At 35.7% G+C, this 25321-nt stretch overlaps 1 long non-coding RNA gene across 1 annotated transcript in view; it reads right to left on the reverse strand.

Annotated features, from left to right (window-relative positions):
- The window catches only part of LOC134808231 (uncharacterized), a 147292-nt gene that overhangs the window by 50879 nt on the left and 71092 nt on the right, over positions 1-25321 (reverse strand). Inside the window, exons 4-5 of the long non-coding RNA XR_010150768.1 lie at positions 2096-2099; positions 1307-1413 (exon numbers count right to left, since the gene is read on the reverse strand). This is a non-coding gene — a long non-coding RNA (uncharacterized LOC134808231). The remainder of the gene's footprint in view (positions 1-1306; positions 1414-2095; positions 2100-25321) is intronic.

Consider the following 25321-nt stretch of genomic DNA (forward strand, 5'->3'; position numbering starts at 1 on the left):
AATATAATGTGCTCAGATTTGTGCAATGTCATGCTTTATACCTGGTGGTTTTCCTGCTTCTGAAGTCTATTTTGTATGATGATATATTCATTCCAGCTTTCTGGAATAGTATTTGCATGGTATATCTTTGATAGTATTTGCATGGAACATCTCTGTATAGTATTTGCATGGTGCATCTTTTGTCAGCTTTGCATGTATTTGCATGGTACATCTTTTGATAATGTTTGCATGAGTACATCTTTTGCCAGCTTTTACTTTTAATCTAAGATACTTTCATAATTAAATTTAGTTTCCTGTAGGCAACATATAATTGGGTATTATATTTTTATTCCATTTGGTAACTTGTGTTTTGTGATTGATATGTTTTGGCAATTCACAGTATTTTTAAAATTTTAACTTACTACATTTGGATTGGTTTCGGTATTTTTTAAAAAAAAAATAAATTTTATTTTTTAATTTCAATATATTTATTTATTTTGAGACCATGTTTTGAGACTGGCTAATTTTTGTATTTTCTGTGGAGATAAGGTTTCACTATGCTACCAAGGCTGGTCTCAAACTCCTGTCCTCAAGTGATCTGCCTGCCTCAGCCTCCCAAAGTTTTGGGATTACAGGCATGAGCTACTGCTGCATTTTTTATTATAATTTTTGCTTAGAGATTACAACCTCAAAATCTATTTTTTCTCAGACTATTTAGAGGAACTGAAATCCTTTTACTCTACTGTATATTGCTGTCCCATATACTATATCTGCATGCATTACAGTTTTAAGAAAATGATATAATGTTTGCTTCCTAATGTAGTATCCTCCATTTATCCAGCTATTTATCAATTTGATTGCTCTCCCTTTATTCAGAAATTACAGGTTTCCATCTTATATAATTTGTCTTCAACCTGAAAACCTTCCTATTGCATTTCTTATAGAGTAAATCTGCTGGTCCCAAACTTTCATAGTTTTCCTTAAACTGCAAAGTATTTATTTATTTAACCTTTATTCCTCATAAATATGATCACTATTCATAAAATTCTGAGTTATTAGTTATTTGTTTTAGCAGTTGGATTATGATGCTATTGACATTGTTTTCCTTGTGTTTATCTCTCTACTGCAGATATTCCTTCACACTCTCCAGTCTGATAGGCCCTCTGCTTGGTCCACAAAGCAGGAAGCTGGAGTTCTGTCAGAATTGTATCCACTCAAGCCCTCTCCCCCTGTTGTGCAGTTATATGCAACCAGGAGAGAGCTGCGGTAAGGTAGTCAGAGAAAAGAGAGGAGAAAAATAATAATAACAACAGGAATCTCCACCTACCCCCAACTCTTTGGATCACAGGGTCCTTCTTTTCAGCCCAGAAAGATAGGCTCTCTCTGAGTCTTAAACGATACTGCAGCTGTGAGATTTTGCCCCTGGGTCTGGTCCTTGCATTGGTTAGGGAGAAAGAGAGTAAAAAGAGTTCTCTCCCACACTCTCCTCTACACATAGGCCCTTTTTCCTATTTCTTTGGCTAGAAAGTGTGGTTTCCCCTCTGACTTTTTTTGCTGTCCACAGTCACTGGCCATTTTCACAATTTGGCCAATTCATAAGTGAAACCAGTAAATAAAGAAGGAAATAAAAAAATGTAAATTTACTTTTATGTAGATTCTTCAATTTTGATTTCTCTATCTACCTGATATTCTTTATAGGCGAAACCAGTAAATAAAGAAGGAAAGAAAAAAATGTAAACTTACTTTTATGTAGATTCTTCAATTTTGATTTCTCTATCTACCTGATATTCTTTATACATGAAACCAGTAAATAAAGGAAAGAAAATAATGTAAATTTACTTTTATGTAGATTCTTCAATTTTGATTTCTCTCTCAATCTACCTGATATTCTTTAGTTTTAAAGAGTCCTCAGAGAGTTGTTTTTGCTCTTTCCAGACTTTTAGACGTAATGAGTGGGAGAGATGAGCTGATGTGGACACATTCAACCTAGATAGCCCAGAAGTCAAATCAGTGTTTTCTACTATTAAATTTGTTGAAAAGGAAAAAAAAAGGCTGAAAATAGTGTTGAGTTAACTAAGATTTGAAAATGTCAAGCAAGTATATGTATTTCTATTACCTTTCTTAATATGAAATGAATAACAAATGTTTCTGTTACCAGCTGGCCATTCTCGCAACCTCATAATGAATTTACATATAAAATACATTTTACCAGTTTTAGTGCTCCAAATGTGAGACTTTTACTGGGAAAAAAGGCATACCTAGAAATAGTTATCAGAGGGGACAACATAAGGAGCTACATTCTTAGGAACAAAAGCAAAACAATCTATAGGTAATATTATCAAAATCTACAACAATAAATAATTTTTAGGAACTCCAATTTTAAAAATGAAGGCATGTTTTACTAAAATTATTTTAAAAGCTTTAGTGTAAAAATTAGCAATAGTTTGATGATAAAATGCAGTTCTCTGGAGCACAGAATAACTAAGTCATTTTATAGAAAGAAACAAACCTTTCATTTGTCTCATTTTGTATACAATTAATCTAAATATATGCAGGTTTTTCTTGTTTTTTTAACTAAATATATTTCTAAATGTATCTTGTTAGACATATGCAAATGCATAATTATAGAAACATAATTTTAATTTAGTTTCATCATAATGTCAATAATATACATATTATATTTTATCTCAATCAATTGAAATAATTTTATTATGAAACAGAAAAATATATCATTTTTATCTTCTATGTATCTGCACATCAAATAACTATTTTATATCTAGTAGAATCTCAACTTTTATCTTAAATACCACCTTAACCATAGTGACTAACTTTTGTTTTTAACAAACTTAGGTTCATGAAATGGAGATGGAAAACTTGAAACTCTCATGAAATGTTTCCCCCATAGAGAGGTGAAGCTGGCTGGGCTTCTGGGTTGGGTGGGGAATTGGAGAACTTTTCTGTCTAGCTAAAGAATTTTAAATGCCCCAATCAGTGCTCTGTGTCTAGCTAAAGGATTGTAATGCATCAATCAGCACTCTGTAAAAATGCACCAATCAGCGCTCTGTGTCTAGCTAAAGGATTGTAATGCATCAATCAGCACTCTGTAAAAATGCACCAATCAGCACTCTGTATCTAGCTAAAGGATTGTAAACACACCAATCAGCACTCTGTAAAATGGACCAATCAGCACTCTATAAAATGGACCAATTAGCACTCTGTAAAATGGATCAATCAGCAGGATGTGGGCAGGGCCAAATAAGGGAATAAAAGCTGGCCATCTGAGCCAGTAGCAGCAACCCGCTCGGGTCCCCTTCCACACTGTGGAAGCTTTATTCTTTCGCTCTTCACAATAAATCTTGCTTCTGCTCACTCTTTATGGACTGTAACACTCACTGCGAATGTGCAGCTTCATTCCTGAAGTCAGTGAGACCACAAACCCACTGGGAGGAACAAACAACTCTGGATGTGCCAGCTTTAAGAGCTGTAACACTCACTGTGAAGGTCTGCGGCTTCATTCCTGAAGTCAAGCGAGACCATGAATCCACCAGAAGGAAGAAACTCTGGACACATGTGAACATCTGAAGGAACAAACTCCGGACACACCATTTTTAAGAACTGTAACACTCACTGCGAGGATCTGAGGCTTCATTCTTGAAGTCAGTGAGACCAAGAACCCACCAGAAGGAACCAATTCCGGACACATTTTGGCAACCACGAAGGGACTATCACCAAGCAGTGAGTACCATCAGACCCGTTTCGCTTGCTATTCTGTCCTATTTTTCCTGAGAATTCGGGGGCTAAATACCGGGCACTTGTCGGCCAGTTAAAAGTGACTAGTGTGGCTGCCAGACTAAAGACACGGGTGTCAGGCTTTCTGGGAAAGTGCTCTCTAACAACCCCTGACTCTTCAGAGTTGGGAGGGTTGGTTTTGCCTGGAACCAGCTTCTGCTTCTCCTGTACTTCTGGGCTGAGCCAAGGGTCAACAGAGAGGAAAGCCATTCAGCTCCAGGGTCCCGCCAAAAAGTTGGTTGACCCTGCGGCCATGAGCGCAACTCTCAAAGTCATCTTGCCCAAGTGACACTCGCCCATCTATCCTATCTGTCCTGACCCTTGCCTCCTGCATCCTAATGCCTATCAGACAAACTTCCTCTTGCCTCTCTTCTTCGAGGCTAGTCCCACTTCTAAATACCACTCCCTGTCTCTGGTGTTTTTCTAGTTTCTCCTAGAAGAATGATTTCTAGTATAAACTCCAGGACTCTCTTACCTTCTTTAGGCACCCGGGCTCACCAATCAGAAAGACATAATTTTTGCCCACAGCCCCATCGTAGGGGGGACTATCTGGAATTTTAGGATCCCTCCTCAGACTAGCAGGCCTAACAAAAGCTATTCCTGAAGCTAGGATATGGGGATCCTCAGAAACTGTATCCTTTCTATTCATATAAGTGAGGACAAAAGGCATCACTCTTCCAACTCTGGAGATCCCTCCCCTCACTCAGGGTATGGCCCTCCACTGCATTTTTGGGGCATAACATCTTTAAAGGATAGGGGTAAACTCACAATACTAACAGGAGAATGCTTAGGACTCTAACGGGTTTTCGAGAATGCATTGGTAAGGACCTCTAAATCTGATTTTTCTCGGTCCTCCTTGTGGTCTAGGAGGACAGGCAATGGTGCAGGTTTTCAAGAATGCATCGGTAAGGGCCACTAAATCCGACATTCTACCATCCTCCTTGTGGTCTAGGGGAAAACTAGTGTTTCTGCTGCTGTGTTGGTGAGCACAACTATTTTGATCAGCAGAGTCGAGGAACCACTGAGGCTTCTTGGTTAAGAGGTGTTTCTGCTGCTGCATCAGTGAGCGCAACTATTCCAATCAGCAGGGTCCAGGGACCGTTGCAGGTTCTTGGGCAGGGGGAGAAACAAACAAACAAACCAAAACCATGGGCAGTTTTGTCTTTCAGATGGGAAACACTCAGGCATCAACAGGCTCACCTTTGAAATGCATCCTAATCCATTTGGACCATTTTGACCCACAAACCCTGAAAAAGAGGCAGCTCATTTTTTTCTGCACTATGGATGGGCCCCAATATTCTCTCTCTGATGGGGAAAAATGGCCACCTGAGGGAAGTATAAATTACAATACTATCCTGCTGCTTGACCTTTTCTGTAAGAGGGAAGGCAAATGGAGTGAAATACCTTATGTCCAAGCTTTCTTTTCATTGAAGGAGAATCCACAACTATGAAAACTTGCAATTTACATTCCACAGGATGACCTCTCAGTTTACCCCCATATCCTAGCCTCCCTCTAGCTCCCCTTCCTATTAATGATAAGCCTCCTCTAATCTCCCCACCCAGAAGGAAACAAACAAAGAAATCCTCAAAGGACCACAAAAACGCTCGAGCTATCTGTTATGTCCCCTTCAAGCTGTAGGGGGAGGAGAATTTGGCCCAACCTGGGTATATGTCCCTTTCTCCCTCTCTGATTTAAAGCAGATCAATGCAGACCTGGTGAAGTTTTCAGATGATCCTGTTAGGTACATAGATGTCCTACAGGGTCTAGGGCAAACCTCCAATCTCACTTGGAGAGAAATCATGCTATTGTTAGATCAAACCCTGGCCTTTAATGAAAAGAATACAGCTTTAGCTGCAACCTGAGACTTTGGAGATACCTGGTAACTTAGTCAAGTAAATGATGGAATGACAGCTGAAGAAAGGGACAAATTCCCTACCAACCAGCAAACCATCAGCAGTATGGATCCCCACTGGGACCTCAACTCAGATCACGGGGACTGGAGTCGTAAACATCTGCTGACCTGTGTTCTAGAAGGACTAAGGAGAAGTAGGAAAAAGCCCATGAATTATTCAATGATGTCCACCATAACTCAGGGAAAGGAAGAAAATCCTTCTGCCTTCCTCAAGTGGCCACAGGAAGCCTGAAGAAAATACACTCCCCTGCCACCAGAGTCACTTGAGGGTCAATTGATTCTAAAGATAAGTTTATTACCCAATCAGCCACATATATCAGGAGAAAGCTCCAAAAGCAAGCTCTGGGCCTTGAACAAAATCTGGAGGCATTATTAAACTTGGCAACCTCGGTGTTCTATAATAGGGACCAAGAAGAGCAGGCCCAAAAGGGAAAGTGAGATCAGAGAAAGACCACAGCCTTAGTCATGGCCCTCAGACAAACAAACCTGGGTGGTTCAGAGAGGACAGAAAATGGAGCAGGCCAATCACCCAGTAGGGCTTGCTATCAGTGTGGTTTACAAAGACACTTTAAAAAAGACTGGCCACCCCAGCCAGCAGCGGCAACTTATTCCAGTCCCCTTCCTTGCTGTGGAAGCTTTGTTCTTTTGCTCTTCACAATAAATCTTGCTGCTCCTCACTCTTTGGGTCCACACTACCTTTATGAGCTGTAACACTCACTGGAAACATCTGCGGCTTCACTCCTGAAGTCAGCGAGACCACGAACCGACCGGGAGGAACAAACAATTCCGGACGCACCACCTTTAAGAGCTGTAACACTCACTGCGAAGGTCTACGGCTTCACTGCTGAAGTCAAGCGAGACCACGAACCTACCAGAAGGAAGAAACTTTGGACACATCTGAACATCTGAAGGAACAAACTCCGGATACACCATTTTTAAGAACTGTAACACTCACTGCAAGGGTCTGTGGCTTCATTCTTGAAGTCAGCGAGACCAAGAACCCAACGGAAAGAAACAATTCCGGACACATCATGAGAACACATTTTATATTGGCTTTACAAAATGTAAAGAGTCAAAAATAAACAAAAATATTAACATCATGTAAAGACATTTTCATTTTCTGTTACTCTACAGAAGTTCTAAAATGTATAGGAATAAGAAGTGAAGAGGCAGGAGAATGGCGTGAACCCGGGAGGCGGAGCTTGCAGTGAGCCGAGATCGCGCCACTGCACTTCAGCCTGGGCGACAGAGCGAGACTCCGTCTCAAAAAAAAAAAAAAAAAAAAAAAGAATAAGAAGTGAAGGTAAATTTTTAAATTGTAAAATAAAGAGCATTTTGTGTTTTTTCTTTCTCAGATCTTTAAATGAGGATCTTTTAATGAGCCTTTAAATGAGGATCTTGTAATGAGGCCAGGTGTAATCAGTGTTTCTTGTATGTGGGAGACAGAAGAGTCAAAGCCTGACAAGGAGATGTGATGGCTGACGCAAAGTTTGGAGAGATGCTATTGCTGAGTTTGAAGATAGAGGGATCACAACTCAGGGAATGAGGTTGGCCACTAGAAGCTAAGAAAGACAAGAGCCTCCTAATGTAGTACAGCCCTACCAACACCATGATTTTATCCCCATGAGGCATATTTCAGACGTCTAACCTCCAGAACTATATATTTTTTAAGTGTTGTTTTAAGCCCTGAAGTTGGTGGTAATTTGTTAGAACAGCAATAGAAAATGAGTACAACTCTAAACTAAACAGTCATTTATTTCTAAAGTTCTGTCCTAAGTTAGAAGCCATGAGAAATTCACTTGATAATAGTTCAGCAGAGAAAGTGTAATGCATGTATCTGAAGTCATCAACCCTAAAACAAAGAAACTTTTGAGTGTAGACTTTAGAAAACATGATTCTCCTGGCAGATGGAATGCGAGAATAGAAATTGTCTTTGTACTCATCTTACAGTTTGAGAAATACGTTTCGTAGTATGGTTATTTTTCAGAGATCTTGAGAAAGATACTATCTTTATATCTGTCAGAATGGAAGATACTGGAGAGGCAAGTGTCTACATTCTGTACGTCTGCGAAGCACGATGAGGCTTCGCTGTGACAGCTCCCTGAGTAGAGCTCAAAGCACGCTGTTGCCACCTGAGCAGTAGGGCAGAGCCTACTCTGCTCTTCTGAATATGAAACAGGTCCAGTTGTTCCACACAACCGATGTTCGTGGTTTCTTTGAATAAACATAGAAATTGATCCTCCCAGTCTTAAAACTTGAAAAAGTTATATTTATTTCATGTAAGTTTCTTTGTCAGGAAACCAACTATAAGTCCTCCCAGATAGCATCAAGCAGCTGAAACTTACTGGATCACTACATTTAGACAATGAGATGCCAGACCCCTCACTTGTCGTAATTGCCTATCTAATTCCTGCTTCCTGTTGACCAATTCCTTTTCCTTTCTTCTCCCTAATTCCTGTTTTCCCACACATGATTACATTTCTTCTCTGCTATATAAACCCCTAATTTTAGTTAGACAAGGAGACAGGTTTGAGGCTGATCTCCCAGCTCCTTGGCTGTAGCACTCAAATAAAGCCTTCTTCCCTGGCAAAACTCATTGTCTTAGTCATTGCTTTTTTGTGCATCAAGCAGCAGGTCCTAGATCAAACCCTTGGAGTTTTGGTAACAAATACAATAAAAGCAAATGTGAACAGCAGAAATTTAGAGAAAGAATAACTCGGATGGCATGAAGAGAGTGGTGATATTTTGGTGGCATTTTGCTTGTAATGGTCCTTGTTTCTTCCAAAGGGCCACTGTAAGATGCCTTTTGACATTCCCAGATGGAAATTATTAGAAATAATACATAGCCAACTGACAGCCACTTGTGGAACCACATGCTTCATATTTCAGGGAGTTTACTGCTTACTCAAACTACACACCTGCATGGGCATCTGATGGCAACAACATATGTAGAAAATTGGACAGCCCTAGTCTTTACTGACACACAAATAATGAGGACCTTAGGGATTGGACTTGGAGTACATAGTCCAGGCATTTTCTAATGGAAATAGGGGTATTATAAGGGGAGCTCTTCAAGGAGGCTTGCCATGGCTGGCAGTTTGATAAGAAAATAAAAGAATTCATGTGTGGACTGAATGCACTACTTCACTGAAGAAACATCTCTGTCAACAACACAACTTTTCAACAAACCAAAGAAAGGGTTTGTACCCTCAACATCTATTAGAGATATCTATATCACTATAGAATCTGAAGTTTTAAAGGTCAGTGACTAGACATTATAGCAACTGAGTCAGTGTAATGAAATAAGAATAATTTGTAGAAATATTATTGGTAAAATTACACTATGGTAGTGTGGCTTTTATTATTGTTTTCAATGGCTGGAACATAATGGTTTAAAAGATAATTTTAACCAGTTAATTTCAACCAGTTAAAAGTGGGCCAACAGAGTTGTATTCCCAGGTGAGATGGATGGGCAGTATTTCAAAATAATATCTGAAAGTTTGTATTGGTGAGAATCTGGATTATAATATCTAGAATATAGTTATATCCATCACCCAGATTAAAACTACAATGTACTAAACAATATCTTTCTGTTACTATCCCAGACACTGTAAATGTGTAGTTAATGGGTAAAAGTATTTCTATTAGATATGAATAAAAATGGTACTCTAATTTTAACCATTTAGTATGTTAGATATTAATCTATTTATCTAAACTTCCTTCTATAGTTATGCAGTATAAAAAGTTTTATAGTATTATTAGCAAAATTAAATGGAGATGATAAACCACAGGATACGAAAGTATTTGGAAAAACTCAATTGAAGCCTCTAATTGATACCATACCTGGGTAACTGGATTAGCCAGAAAAAGAGGTCAGTGTGACCTGGCCTTAGTAAAATTAGGATGCAATACAATGCCTCCACCAATACATGTAAAAATGTACTTGTTAACAGACGAGGAAAAATAATATTCCAAATGGTAAAATATGATCAATGGACTTGTAAAGTGAGAAGTTCATAGTTCATTTATTTTTGTTTTTTAGAATAAATTTTCGCTTTTCCTCACGTGATACAAATCCTCGTGATCATCAACATGGTAAAAAGTGTCCTGCATTCTATAAAATAAAGCAGTAATTGTCTTAATACAGGAATGGTAAACAGTGTCCTGCATAGTATGAAATAATGCAGTTATTGTCTTAAGATGATTAAAGTACATGAGGCAAAGTGATACTGCTCCGGGTCAGAGTGTACACTGGGATGGGATGGAGAAGCAGCAGGCAGGTAAGGTATTTGATGACTTGGCTACAGCTGAGGTGGTTTTTATCTTAACTAGAATTCCTTGTAAATATTGACCAATGAAACTAGTAATTGAAAGATAATTGAGTGCCTCATGGGCACTTTACTGATTACTGATCTAGGAATGATTTTAAATGACATGCCTGGTCCCTTGAAGTTGTTTATTGTAAATAAACTTGTAACTTATGCACTACATACACCTGACTAGTGAAGTGTATAAGCTGAGAGACATTAAAACCTAGTAGCATCCCTGGGTTAACTCATCCTGCAGAAGTCCTTGTCTTTCAGCATCTGAAAATACTTCCAGGGGTGAGAAAGGGATAACAGAAATATGCATCTGCTGCCACTGGGGTCATCCGGTATTGATGTGAGAGGTTTGCCCATTTTGATTCTCTATTGTTTCCTTTATTATTTTCTATTCCAGTTGGGTGTTGAATGAGACTAAAAGAACAAAGCTACTCATAACTAACCTGATCCTTTCTCACTACTGAATTTTTAAGTCTCTGATATCTGTACCTACATGCTATGTCTTCTGCTTCCTTACTTCATTCATTGTTTCTTTTTTCCTCTCACCTGCCCAAGAGCTTTACTTCTTCCTATTATCAATATTTCATTTTAATTCCATAATAATCAGTTTAATAATAAATTTAAATATCCTCAAGCTAAAATAAATAAAATTTTAACAGTTGTAATTAAAACAAGCTACCACCTTCTCTCAACAGGGAAATTTTGATAGTCTTATGATAACTCAACAATAGGAAAATAAACAACCTTTTTAAAAAATGGGCCAAAGACCTCAATAGACACTTTACAAAGAAGATATAAAGATGACAAATAAGCCTGTAAAAGATGCTCATTATCATATGCCATCAGGGAAATGCAAATTAAAACAAGATACTACTACATCCCTATTGGAATAGTTAAAATCCAGAACAATGACAACATAAAATAGTGGCAAGGATGTGGAGCAAGAGATTCTCTCTCTTAGACAACTATGGAGACAGTAAAAACATCAGAGGTTACAAGGGGTTATGGGGGGGAAAGAGATGAGTATGCGGAGCACAGAAGATTTCTTTTATAGATTTACAGAATACAAGTGTGTTATGGTTACATGCATATTTTGTGTAGTGGTGAAGTCTGAGCTTTTAGTGTAACCATCACCTGAATAGTGTTTAGTATACCAAACAGGCAATTTCTCATTCTTCACCTCACTCATCACTCCACCCTTTGGAGTGTCCCATGTCTATTATTCCACACAGAGGGGATTTTAGGGCAGTGAAACTATTTCATACTATAATGGTAGATGCATGTCATTATACATTCATTAAAACACACAATGTACAACACCAAGAGTGAACCTTAATATAAACTACAGACTCTGGGTTATAATGATGTGTCAATGCAGGCTTATCCATTATAACAAATATACTACTCTGGTGGGGGATGTTGATAATGGGGAGGCTGTGCATTTGAGGATACAGGGAGTGTATGAAAATTCTCTGCACTTTCTGTTCAATTTAGCTGTTAACCTAAAACTACTTTAAAAAAATCAAGTTTACCTAAAAGAAAACATCATGGGATATAACTAAACAACCAAATAGGGTGGCTATTATCTATTTTTTAAAAAGCATTTGTATTGCTAGTAGCAATGTAAAATGATGCAGCCTCTATGGAAAATACTATGGTGGTTTTTCAAAAAAATTAAATATAGAATTACCATATTACCCAGTAATTTTACCTCTGGGTGTAAAAAACAAGGATTAAAAAAAAAATGTAAAATAAATAAAAAGAATGTAGTTTTCTCCATTATTCATATCTATTTCATTTGATGCCATGATACTTTTGAAATAAAATGTCATTCCTTAAAAAAAGATATGCATATGAATGAATATGAATTTGTATAATGGTTTATTGTCTCCATGACAGCACAAGATTTGTCTGTTTTGTTTATAGCTCAAGTTTCAGAATCGAGAAGAGATAGTTTTATATAATCAGGTTTTAATACTTATTCCTCACACACAAAAAATTCTATTTATAAAGACTGGAATAAAAGCACACCCTTTTTCAATTTCTAAATTTGTTGCTTTTTACAAATATTATTATAATATCTATACATAATTTGAACAAACCAACAAATTTAGAATTCATAACATAAAATATATTATATCTAAAACTAAATGTATGCCATATTGATAGATGTAAATGTGCCAAAATAATTTATATTTAAAGGCTCTTTTAAAAATAAAACGTATGTACTTTTAAAAAGTTAAGTTAAAACAAACCAGTCAAAAGGCTGAAAACAATCACAAAACATCATAGGCATTGTGAACTTATTTTCAAACAAGTATTAACGCAGGTCAATAATTAAAATTAATTAAAACAAATATAGCCACAATATAAAAAAAGATATAATCTATAATTAAGAACTACAAGCTGAGTCTTGTTAAACTTTATATATTTGTTAGAACTTAAATATATTTCTAACTTATAATTTGTGATTGCCAATATAGAAAATATTAACATAGCTTTAAAATATAACCTATGTCAAAATGTGGTGCCTAATAAATTCTTATACTGTGGTTCAATGCAGAATCCATTCATTTTTAATATCTTACGGGTAATATGCCATAAAATTACACATGTAAAGTGATAATCCTAAAATACTAAACTTCGGGTTACTAAATGCAACCATTGCTGTGTTGATTAATTATTAAGAGATACACCTTTTATCAATATTGTGGGCATAGATAAAGACAGAAATCATAGAATATTCTTCAATTCTGTTACCTCCATAAAAATTTTATGGCACCTTGCTGTTTTTGTTTGTTTTTTGAGACCGAGTCTCGCTCTGTCTCCCAGGCTGGAGTGCAGTGGCTTGATCCTGGCCCACTGCAACCTCCGCCTCACATGTTCAAGCGATTCTCCTGCCTCAACCTCCTGAGTAGCTGGGATTATAGGCATGTGTCACCACACCCAGCTAATTTTTTATATTTAGTAGAGAAGGGGTTTCACCATGTTAGCCAGGCTGATCTCGAACTTCCGACCTCTGGTGATCCACCCGCCTCAACCTCCCAAAGTGTTGGGATTACAGGCATGAGCCACCATGCCCGGCCGGTACCTTGCTGTTAAAACACTTCTATAAATAATCTTTTACACGTTGAAAATAATATAGCAGGGAACCTATTTTTTTTAAATTAAAGTGATTATATTGAATCTTGTGTGGATGAATATTTAACACATAATTCAGTTGAAAACAGTATCTGCCAATTTTGTGTTAAATGGAATACATTACATTTGAAAAAACAGTCTCATTTAGATTTTACTTGTAACAAATATGTGTAATGAATTTGGGACTTCTCAAATACTTGCAAACAAATTTATATTTATAGGAAATAAATGTATACTTCAGAAAATAAAATATAAAATTTGAACGGAGCAATAATTTTTATAACTAATGTTTGGCAAATCAAATATAATATGCAATGTGAGCTCATGAAAGTGTTATGCCAGGAGATACCACAGACATTGTCATCTGTAAGAGTGTCTGTTTATTCCACAATTCCAGCAGAAACATTGTTGGTCCACTATATAAATGGCATCCACTGTATTGTTCAACAAGGTGTTCTTATTTCACAATTCTACCACAATTACATTTCGAATTTTAACATTTTGTTATCATGTAGGCATGCCCATTTTTGTAACATAATTGATCTTCCTAATTCCCATCATATTTTTTAAAAATTGGATTTTATTGAGGCAAAAATTATTTGGATTTAATTTCATGTCAAGAATAAGCATAATGAGAAAGTAATCAAATTATTCAATCTCATTTAAAATAGTTACCTCAAATGGATAAAGCCTTCTGGGCAAAAAATTTATCATCAGTGTAAGGGAAATTGAGAAAAAAAGACAAAAAATAATAGAAAAATGGTAAAATATATAATTGTTCTATTCCTAGAAAATAAAAAAAAAATACATGTAACCAATAAACTTTGAATGGTGATTAAAGAAATTAGCAAGGAGAAAAATAAAAAATAAAGTAATTACAACTTTTCCAAACAAAGATATGGCAATATTTTAAAATTCTGAGATTATCATTTATTGTTAAGCCTTACAAATACCATTATACATTGTGATTTATGTTTTGCTCTTATTTCAATGAACTTTTTGATCATTACATTGATGATTGGTTATTACTGTCCTGGAAATATTTTGATATTTTTATGTTGACCTTGTTTAAAGCAAACCAACTGATTTACTAACTTACTCTATCAATAAATAATATATTATCTTGCTTTTCCCAAATTATTTATGCAATTGGTATCTTTATTTTTTTTTTAACAACTCTTATACTTCTTCTTTTTTGGTTTGACTTTAATGAAAATGCCTTGGTATTTCACTAATAATTTAGGTGCTTTTCATGATTTTCTGATAAAAGTAGTTTGATTTTTATTGCGATAACCCTTAAAGAAGATCTTCTGTTTTCTTTTTAATATTATCATTGCCAACTGCATTTGGGGTTTAGACCATCATAGCCTGTTTTGTTATTTTCAGAACATGTTATGTTTTGTTTTACCTGGTGTATGGAAATATTAAGAGAGAAAAGGAACCTCTCTATTCAATCTGTATTCTTAGTTATTCTTCCTTTGGCCTTCAGCTCTGCTTTCTTTCCATTGACAATTTTCTTTGTGTGGTTTGGATTCTCTCTTTACTTAGAAAATGTTAAATATACTCACATTGCATTACGGTCTGCATCAGACCTTCCTGAAGCAATGGGAAGATTTCCAGTTTACTCTGTTTGAAATAATTGTTTTATAGGATTTAAAAATAAATTTGTATATATCATAAAGCATATTGTTTTAGATTCTTTCCTATTTGTCTAGGATTTATTAAATTATATAAACAGATTTTTGGCCAAATGACACTTACATGAAAGAAACAATATATTGTATCTACCTTCAGTATAACAGACACTTGACTAGTCACTTGATATTTAAAGCTTATACCTCATTTCTACATTTTGAGATAATATTATTTTATTAATTAGGCAATAAGTTTGTACAGCTAAGGGCCAGGCTAGGTTTCAGAACTATATCTAACTAGTATCGACAGTTTAGCTCTATAACACAAGATTTTGTTGAAGAAGGATGTCATAGACTGAAGATCTCTCTTTATCCTGCGTACATGCACTTGAACCTGTGTGTGTGCATGTTAACAGAGACTTTTATGAGAACAAATTGTTGGATTGAGAGGGAAATAATTTGCATTTTAGCAAACAATATTAAATCTGTGTTATTTATGGTAACTGAAAATCAGCAAACTTCAATATAATGTTATCAGCACAAATACAAGAATGGGGCAAATTGTAGAAATTATAACTAGTAAGAGCTAATGCATAGAGGGGTCTATTGTATTGTTAAAATGTGTGGCATAGTGAATAACTGACAGATGAACTTTTGGAGACATGATATAGTTTATCATAATATTATTTATTTTATTGTTTTATTTTAAATTATATAACTTTGTACTAATTCCCAGTTGAAATTTTTTTGAAAAACTACATTGAAAAGAAATACAAAATTAATAATTCTGAAGTCTGTTTATTTACACCTTCTTTCTCCTATTCTAGAATATGATCCACTTACAGAGTCAGAAGTTTATTTACTTATTTTTTTGTCCATTGTACCTGACAGGATATCTGTCATAAAATTGGCTGCTTAAACATTTAATAAAATGTAATATTAATTCAATAGAAAGAACAGCCACATAAACAGTTTAGCTTAATTTAATTATGTTTCCATATAGTTGTTAAAATTACATTTTTAATGCGGGCTCCATGTGTCCCCCTGCCCTAGGGTTTCATCAATAAAATAACAAAGTAGAGACATAAGACAAAAGCAGGGGTGTGCTCTTACCTAACATTTAAAGTAGTAACTTTTTTAAAAAGTAAAATTTGTTATCAAGACAATTTTCCCTTCTCTTTTGAACCTTTAACATTATACGAATAAAAAGCCTGGTATAGTGTTGAGCTGAACCTCACAAAGTGATAACATCTATCCACTAAATGTGCTACACTGTTCTAATTGAAAACAATATTCAGCAATACCATTAAGGTAATTAGAATCTGTATTGTAAATTAACAACTTTAAGAAAACTAATTTTCCAGATAGGATTGCATGGATAATGCAAGCAAATATGTAGCTAATAATTGACATTTCAAAAGTATGCTCACCCTCTAAAGGAACATTTTAAGACAACATTTTCTAATTGTTACTAACTATTTTCAATAGTTGGATTTTTTTTCTCTTAAAATATCATTGACTTTGGACCACCTGGTTTATACCTAGCTGCCTTTTTTCTTCTTGATTAAAACAACTTTGGAGTACTTTCCTGTTATGTATGCTTACATATGCCTTTCTCTGCACTAGAGACATTTTAAAAACAGGCAAGAAAAAAGTAATATACCTACAAAGTTAAAGTAACTATGAAAGAAAACCATCCATATAAAAACAAAGTCTAGAAGCAGTGTTTAATATACCTTATCAGTCATAAGTCAGAAAAAATAATATAGACAAACTGACAATGTTTTATTTATAATATTAGGTATACAGATTTTTTGGTAAATTTGATTAATAATCAAGAACATTTCTTTTTGATTATTTACCACTATTGTAAAATTCAGAGATTAGCAAAGCTACTACCATGGAGAAGCCTAGTAACATTCCTCTATTGTGCCTTCTTATAAAGTCACCTGTAAAATCAATGCTGTGTAACAGTTTTCTATAAGAATGACAATTTCCAGCACCTGCCTGTTGAAGTAGAAGCCCCACTGAAGTAATTGGTAGAGAATGAGTAACATGATAAACACCTGGAGTTGTTCTAGTCTTTCATCTGGGAGATCTTTCATGAATTCCCAAACTAAAGTAGGCATCCTTACTATCGTTGTCATTGCATCAAGTAACTCCCTAAATCTAGCTCTCAGTAGACATCATTACAATAAAGTTACCACTTTCTGTTCTAGTCTGTATGCTCTTTATTTACACAAATAATTTCTGCCTTATCCACCACTGTATCTGCAGCACCTAACATAGTACCTAGCATAAAGTATATACAAGATAAATACACAAAGAAAATAATGGATAACCAATTATTCTTTCAGAAATTTATCTAATTTCTTCAAGCCTTAAATATTGTATACAGATATTTAAAATGTACTTATCAAAAACCTTCAAAATACAACATTCTTATAATTTAGTACAAGTGCATGCTTATATATATTTCTCCTGGCCTATGAACTCTTCCAAGGAAAGGAAATCTTATCTACCTTTATATCTCTAAGGCCTACTTCAGTAGCTATCTAATAGTAAGTCTAGATAAACTTTTAATGAACTATGTGTGAACAAAAACACGAAGTAGGTCAGGAAGAATTCGTCAGAACATTTTTCAATTCACCTTATTTAAATAAGACCTTATAAGTCTTTGAAAAGCTGAGAAACTTACGTACATATTCAATCTATCTCTTTATCTATGAATTATATATACACACGCACACTAAAACTCACACATGCACATAAATTCTGCTAAATCCTGAAACACGTGAAGGGGAAGGTTTGTCTAGTTGTATAAAACTGTGCATTGCATAAACCAAAGTTAGAGAACATTACCTCTTTTAACCCACTAATTGGATGCTAGCATAGTTCTGCATGTTTGTGAACTATTATGGAGAATGAAAATTCTTTTACTTTGGCTACAACTGGGAGACGGCCTTAATTTAAATTGTGAGCCAACAAAGGGAGCTATTTTATCCACTTAAATAGCAGAATTGATATGCTATCAGGTCACCAAGGAAATTTTCAAAAATTTCTCTGAGTGGCAAAGGAAAGACCCAATGATATTTTCAGAAAAATATAAATGAGATACTTCAATCAAAATATCTTTTAGTGATAATTTAAAACTGATTTGTGTTTTCTACTATCTTTGCCAAAGAAAGGCTTTTAATTGTGTTTCTTCAAGAATGTAGGTAAAGTAAAAATACAAATAATTGTATATACTGCACCATGGGTAATATACAGTATTTAAAAAATCACAATTCCTTGTAAAGTCTTCTAAGCTTAATTTACACTTAAAAATTATCAAAAAATCATCATTGGTTTTCTTAAAAATAGATTTGAATAACAGAAATAATCAATGCCTATAGCTTTATTCCCAACTGTCCTATTGACTCAAGTATACTTATCAACCTTAGCGTGACCTTGGAAGATTACAGATCAAGCCCATTTTTTCAGTGGTTTATAAATGTCGACTGATGTCAGGACCCAGCTATGCCCTCTGTTGGTCTACTTATATTTTTTAACATCTTTTCATTGGTCACACTAGATTAATTGGTACCAGGAACCAAGTTTTACAAAAAACACATGCTAGAAACAAAAAATATTTCAAAAAAATAATTTGAAGAGAAAACATGTTTTTTGCCAGCTAGAAGTCATACACGCAACTCTGATCTATTCTTAAAAGTAAAACACAAACAGCACACACGCGCGCGTGTGGACACACACACACATCTTAAACCTAGAGGAGTTCCTTAAACTGGTTTAAGGCCACATATTTCTATAATAAACAATGTCCCAAAGGCTTTGCCCATCACTTTTCAGTCCAGGTCCCCTGAAAAGCAAATGCCAAGACGTGGTGAGATGCACACACACACACACACACACAAAATGTATGAGGTGAACTGCCTTTAAGAAAAAGTAAAGAGAGACGCAGGAGTGGCTAGGAGAGCTGAAAGCCATGAAGATGGGAGCTTGAGTGAAGGTGAAAGGAATGGAAGGAGGATTTAATGGAAGCATAGTAGACTGTGGTGTACTTCTGAGGAAAGTTCCAGCACAGCCAATGAAAAGTCGTTGAACCAATGTCTCATTAGAAGAGTCCAGCATCTTCTCGAAAAGAGACTACTTCACTATCCCTGCCACATCATTCATGGTTGGGAGAAACCTGTGAGAAATGAAGCCCCAGCAGAAACATAGATATGGACCCAAGAGACAGCTGATATTGTATGTCAGTTTCACTCTCTCTACTCAGAGATCTCAGAGGCTCCTGCTTATGGCTGCCTCCCTCACCCTCTGTCAAGATTTGCTCTAGACTCATTTCAGGACTCATACATTCATCTTTGTCTTTTCTGAAACAGGACCCGCAAAAATCTGTCTTCAACTGGTACATCACAGTAGGATATGAAATGCATTTTTTGACTCAAATATAAACACACAAGTTTATATTTATCTTATTGATAAGTGCAGGAGGCAGACAAATGCCTAGGCAGATAAGGAAGGGTCCCTGGAGAATCTCCACCTTACCCCACAAGTGTTTATGCCAGATGATTTTGTGCAGATAGAGGAAACTGCCGAGGGTCTTGCCCGGGCATGGTCAGAACGGGCTGAAGGCCCACAGGCACTGGGGAAATGGGATAGAGCCACAAGGAGTTCACGCGTTATGCTGGGAAGGATCCTGGCCTCTTCAACTGGCCTGTGGTGGCCTGGTATTCAATTCATGAGGTGGAAACCTCCATGCAGGACCCCTGCATGCCTAATTTTTCCTGATTGTGAGATAAGAAGCCTGATTTAGCTGAATTCTGCATCATTATTAAATGTAAGCCTTTAGGGCCAAGTGTCAGGCCCCTCTCAGCTACATAATTATGCACATCCAAGAATATGTTCACTTTTCTGCAACAGATTAAAAATCCATGGTCTGTCACAGATTTATAAAACTTCATGTCCTCAATTTTCTCCAAATTACCAATGACCCTGAACATTTTCAGGAGGAGTTACAAACCATTGTGTACTGTTATGTTCTTCACTGACTAGATTATAATTAATTACTCAAAGTTTTCTCCCAGCAGACAAATTCTTCAAAGTATATACAAAAGTGGACTGACCAATAAACTAATCCTGTGGAATTATGGGGAGTTCTAGAAGGAGACAAAGATAAATGGGTGAATATATTATTTACATTCTATTCTTAAAATATTAACAAGTTTTTTAAAATGGACAAAATTAATAGGTGGATGAAAGTCCTAAAACACTTTTTTTAAAGCCTCTTTGGGTTTTAGATATTTTATCTAAAATTTTATCTAAAATTTAAATCCACAGTCATTCATTTAAATTTCAAGAGCAATTTAAGATCACTGCAACCGTCTGAAAAGCTGATCATCACAACTCATGGACAAATAGGCAAAACTAGTAGAACACTGTGAAGGATGTAACTAAATCAGAAGAGATATCGGGGCTAAGTTAATCGCATGTGAAATTTCACATTTCAATCTAAATAACTGATGAAGGTGATACAGGGCTTTCAAGAACAAGGGAAGTTCGATGAAAAGAGAGGAAAATCCAAGAGTTAATAGGTTTTTAATTGCACCTGGAGTGTATCATGCCATTGAGCAAGAAGGACAACAAAGTCAAGTGTGCCAATAATTCTATTAAAAAAAACTTCTCCAAAATATGCTGAAAAAACCGACAATCACCCTGTTGGGCAGCCTATTGAAATCAGACTTCGATTTAACTATTCTTGTATTTCTAAAGAAGGAAGGTTTTTTTCCATTATGAAATTGCAGCTCATCAAATCTATTTTCTCAGACAATGACAATAACAATATTATATGGCATAAAGAAAAAATTTTGAATTACTTTCCCCTCTAAATTGTCCATACTCATAGATTTTCTAACCACATAGTAAATTTTTTCATGAGAAAATTTTCTATGCCTTTTGATCTCTTGTCATGAATTTTTTCTTACTCACAGGTTAATCACATTAGCGAGACCATTTAAACCATTTGAGACATGTGATTTTAGATTGACAGATGATATCAATCTAAATGTTTTCCTTTTCTCTGAAGAGGTAGCTCGGGTTCTACTCACATACATTCTCATCAGAATGCCAGATGTATTCTCTCTTTCAGAATCAGAAAAATAACCAGTCTAGTTTCTTGTAAATTTAATCATTCTAATTTATGTGACATGTTACTCATAGAATGAGTTCAATAACATCTCTCTTTGTCTTCCTCAATACCCTGCCTGACAGAAGATAGTATTCAACCCATCAATGGCTCTCATCTGTGGAAAGATATTGTAGTCTTTAAAACAGTCCTTACAAAACCATAATTTTCCTAATTTAAAAAAAACCTGAGAGACAGGTGTACCTATTTTTCTGGGATCTTTTAGGTATAATTAAAACAGTGTTCCTCTCTTTTCTTGAAGTCACTAACTGAACCCCCATCCTTACTGATACTTTATGTGTAGGATTTTGTTTGCTTGGTTTTTAGTGCTCACCTGTATGTTGTGTGTGCATGACTATTCACATTGACAACTAGTACCTCTTTGCTTTTAGCTAAGAGATACATTGTTTAAACTGTATAACAGTAGGGATTTTGTGAATCCCTATCCTTTTTCTTTCCTCTCTCCCTCTTTGGAAATAATTTCAACTTGATGTTTTTATCCCTGAGTTTATATGAGTTCTGTACATTGATAATCTCATATTTTGTTATATTTCTATTATGTATACCAGAGATTATTATCTATTTATGGCTACTTTATTATAGCAAGTCCACAAACCAGCTATGCAAATTCAACTGTTTCCAACCTAGGCACAAGATCTGGGATATGATCTCTTTGTTAGCACCTTCTGTGGGGCTGATATTATCCAGTCATGACCGGACCCAGACTTAATACCTTATCATACTGGATTCCTAGGTGTATTTTGACCATGCCTCACTTGTTAAGCCCTTACAAACTTCAGCCATATTAGCTTTTCTTGAATCTCCCCACAGAGGATAGGAAGAGGGAAATGTCACTTATTTTATTGTAAAGTTAATTTGAGAGTTTTAAAATTCTTCCAAACATAAATTGGGTGTCACTGTCATCCTTATTGACAAGAGCAGTAGAAAAAAAGTGAAATTCTTAGAAAAAAGTAAGCTATAATCTTTGGAGCCAGGTGAAACCTTAACACATAGGAGAACCAAAATCTGCTTTTGACCTCCAGTGAAATATTTAAGAAGAAACCCACATGTCATCTCAAAAGCAGCAACAGCATTCTACTAATAATATTCCTCCAAATTATTGCAAGACACTAATTAATTGGGAAAGATCCTACTTTTTATAGATCTGGAGATCACTGTGAGTCTCCTCTAAAAACTCTGGACATCAGTTACTTTTTAATGATTCAAACCATGTAGTAAACTTTACCAAGTTGTTCTAATCAAGCCCACTATTAAAAGGGACTTGGATTAAGGTCCAGGATGTGCCTCTTACTTCCAGAAGGTATATGTAACAGTCAGTGCCATGGCCTGATATTTCCTCTTCATAATGGTATCTGTGCATTTATTCTGTTTTCTTGAATACATGTTTCTATGATTATTTTTGGTTATTTTGCTTCTTGTAGAAGATATAATGCTACTATACCAAGAACCTTAGCTGCACAAGTACCCAGCCAGCTGGATTTTTCCATACTAATGGCTTCCAAGGATGTGAATAGGCCACTGACTGATCCAGATTTGCTTTAGACACATCATGTGTTACATACATCACATTTCCAGAGTTGATTACCACTCAAAATGCTGACCTGCTCACTTTATCATTAACAGCTATATTCTGTTTTAGGAGACACTAGCTGACTAGGCATCCCAAAACCAAATTCAGGGGCTCTTTAGAAAATCAAGCTACCAATAATCTCAGTCATCTTTCCTTGGGGATAGAACTAATTTAAATAATTTAAGTTTAGTGCCAGACCACAGACCACAAATTAAATACAGTAAAACAAATAATTCATCCACAATTTTCACACTATAAAATCGTGTTCATTACTGAATGGATTTAGAAAGTAACAACTGACTCTGTAAGAAATTAATCTATTTGCTAAATATGTGTACATGAACTAATCAATGTGCATCAATGTCTGAGCTCCATCAATATTTCCACCAGACAGACTACTGTATAGCAAGCATGAAACTTATAGTAAAACAAAAAATATTATCTTGGGGAGTAGATTTTGCTAATAAGCAGTAAAATATAAACGTTGACAAGTAGACAATGAGTTTTATAGTTGTGGAAACCACTGTGTGTATGCAATAATTTCACCCATAAGACAAGTTTCTGTGAAGGCAATCCCACCTACATAACTGCTTTTAGATTACTCAAATAACAAACCACCAACACATTTTTACAGGGATATTTTTTCCTTAACTTCTAATCAATCTTTGAAACATAAGAATAGACAGTTTTAAATCTGGAAATGGCTTTTTACTACTATATTCCTTGTATACAGCTACTATGCTAAATAGCATCTTTTCATTGTCAATAAAATTTCATTCAAAATAGTTTTCCCTTAAAATTGTAAAAATACTGTAATCCCTGCTTTTGCTTATTCAGTCCCATATAATCAGGCTTTGTTATTAGCTGGAAAATAGGCTTATAACATTCTACCTTTTAATTGAAAACTAAAACTGTAATGAGATTTTGTATTATATGAGAAGTCATTGAACACAATCACATATACAATAATAATTCCAGACAAAGATCTAGAAGAAATAACAAAAACTTAAAGTTTCATTAGGCTATGTGATTACTTATATTATGATTAGAGATAAACAAATTGGAAAAAAAAAGCTTCCCAGGGCTTTTTGAACAATTAGCATTTTACCCAAAAATTGTATTAGAAAATTTTAAAATGAAACTTTGACATGACTGGTATAACCAAACAAAATTGAATGTCATGCATTCTCCACTGAAGCCAATATAGAAACATTTCAGCTTGCTAACAAATTTGTCCAGCTTTGGACATTTTTCTGAAGACAGTTACCCTAGTCAGTACTACACTTGTAATTCACAAAGTATCTTATGAAAAGCCATCTTAAAAGATTTACAATGGTTGTCCTTTTGATTTTACATTCACTATTTCCTCTTTGTTGATAATAAATATTGCCTTAAAGCTCCTATAGAAAGGATTTGAGAATATCTTCAAATGCCTTCACAAATAAGGAAAAGTAAATACAATAGGAATACTTTTATGCAAATCTAGTTTTAACATAGAAATCAGGTTGGAATGAAGAAATCCTTTTTAGCAGAAAATCACAATTTGTACATTTGTATTACTCTATTCTTGTATTATTATAAAGTATGCTTCAGACTGGGTAATTTATAAAGAAAAGAGGTTTAAATGGCTTATGGTTCCACAGGCTGTACAGAAAGCATCTGTTTGGCTTCTTGGGAGGCTTCAGGAAGCTTCCAATCATGGCAGAAGGGGAAGGGGAAGTAGGCATATCACATGGCCAGAGAAGTAGCAAGAGACAGGGTGGAGGTGATGAACATTTTTAAGCAATGAAGTTTCACAAGAACTCACACATTATCATGAGGACAGTAGCAAGTGGGATGGGGCTAAACCATTCATGAGAAACCCACCCTTATGATCCAAACACCTCCCACCAAGCCCCACTTCCAACAACGGGGATTATAATTTGACATGATATTTGATGGGGACATAGATCAAACCATATCATTCTACCTGTGGCCCCTCCCATATCTCATGTCCTTCTCACATTGCAAAATACAATCATCTCCTCTCAATAGTCCCCCAAAATCTTAACTCATTTCAGCATTAACTCAAAATTCCAAGGTTCCACATCTCATCTGCAGATAAGTTCCTTCTGCCTATGAGCCTATAAAATCAAAACAAGTTACTTACTTCCAAGATTCAATGGGGGTACAAGCATCAGGTAAAGACTCTCATTACACAATGGACTAATTTGCCACAAGAAAGGGGCTACAGGCCCTATGCAGAACCCCCAAAGTCCAGAATGGCAATTATTAAATCTGAAAGCCCCAAAATAATCTTTCATGACTCCATGTCCAACATTCAGGGTACGCTGGTCTGAGGGGTGGGCTTCCAAAGCCATGAGTAGCTCCACTCATGTGGCTTTGCAGGCTTCAGCCTCTGAGGCTGCTCTCACAGGCTGGCATTGAGTGCCTGCGACTTTTCCAGGCACATGGTATAATCTGTTGGTGGATCTACCATTCTGGAATCTGGAGAATGGTGGCCTTCTTCTAACAGCTCCACTAGGCAGTGACCCAGTGGGGACTCTGTGTGGAGGATCCAATCCCACATTTCCTCTCCACTGTGCCCTAGTGGTGGTTCTCCATGAGGGCTCTACCCCATAGCAGGCTTCTGTCTGGACACCCAGGCTTTCCATACATCTTCTAAAATCTAGGTGAAGGCTCCCTAGCCTCGACTCATGAATTCTGCACACCTGCAGGCTTAACACCACGTGGAAAACTGCAAGCCTTAAGGCTTTCTCCTTCTGAAG

This window comes from Pan troglodytes, chromosome 14, assembly GCF_028858775.2.
Source record: "Pan troglodytes isolate AG18354 chromosome 14, NHGRI_mPanTro3-v2.0_pri, whole genome shotgun sequence".
Classification (NCBI taxonomy): domain Eukaryota; kingdom Metazoa; phylum Chordata; class Mammalia; order Primates; family Hominidae; genus Pan; species Pan troglodytes.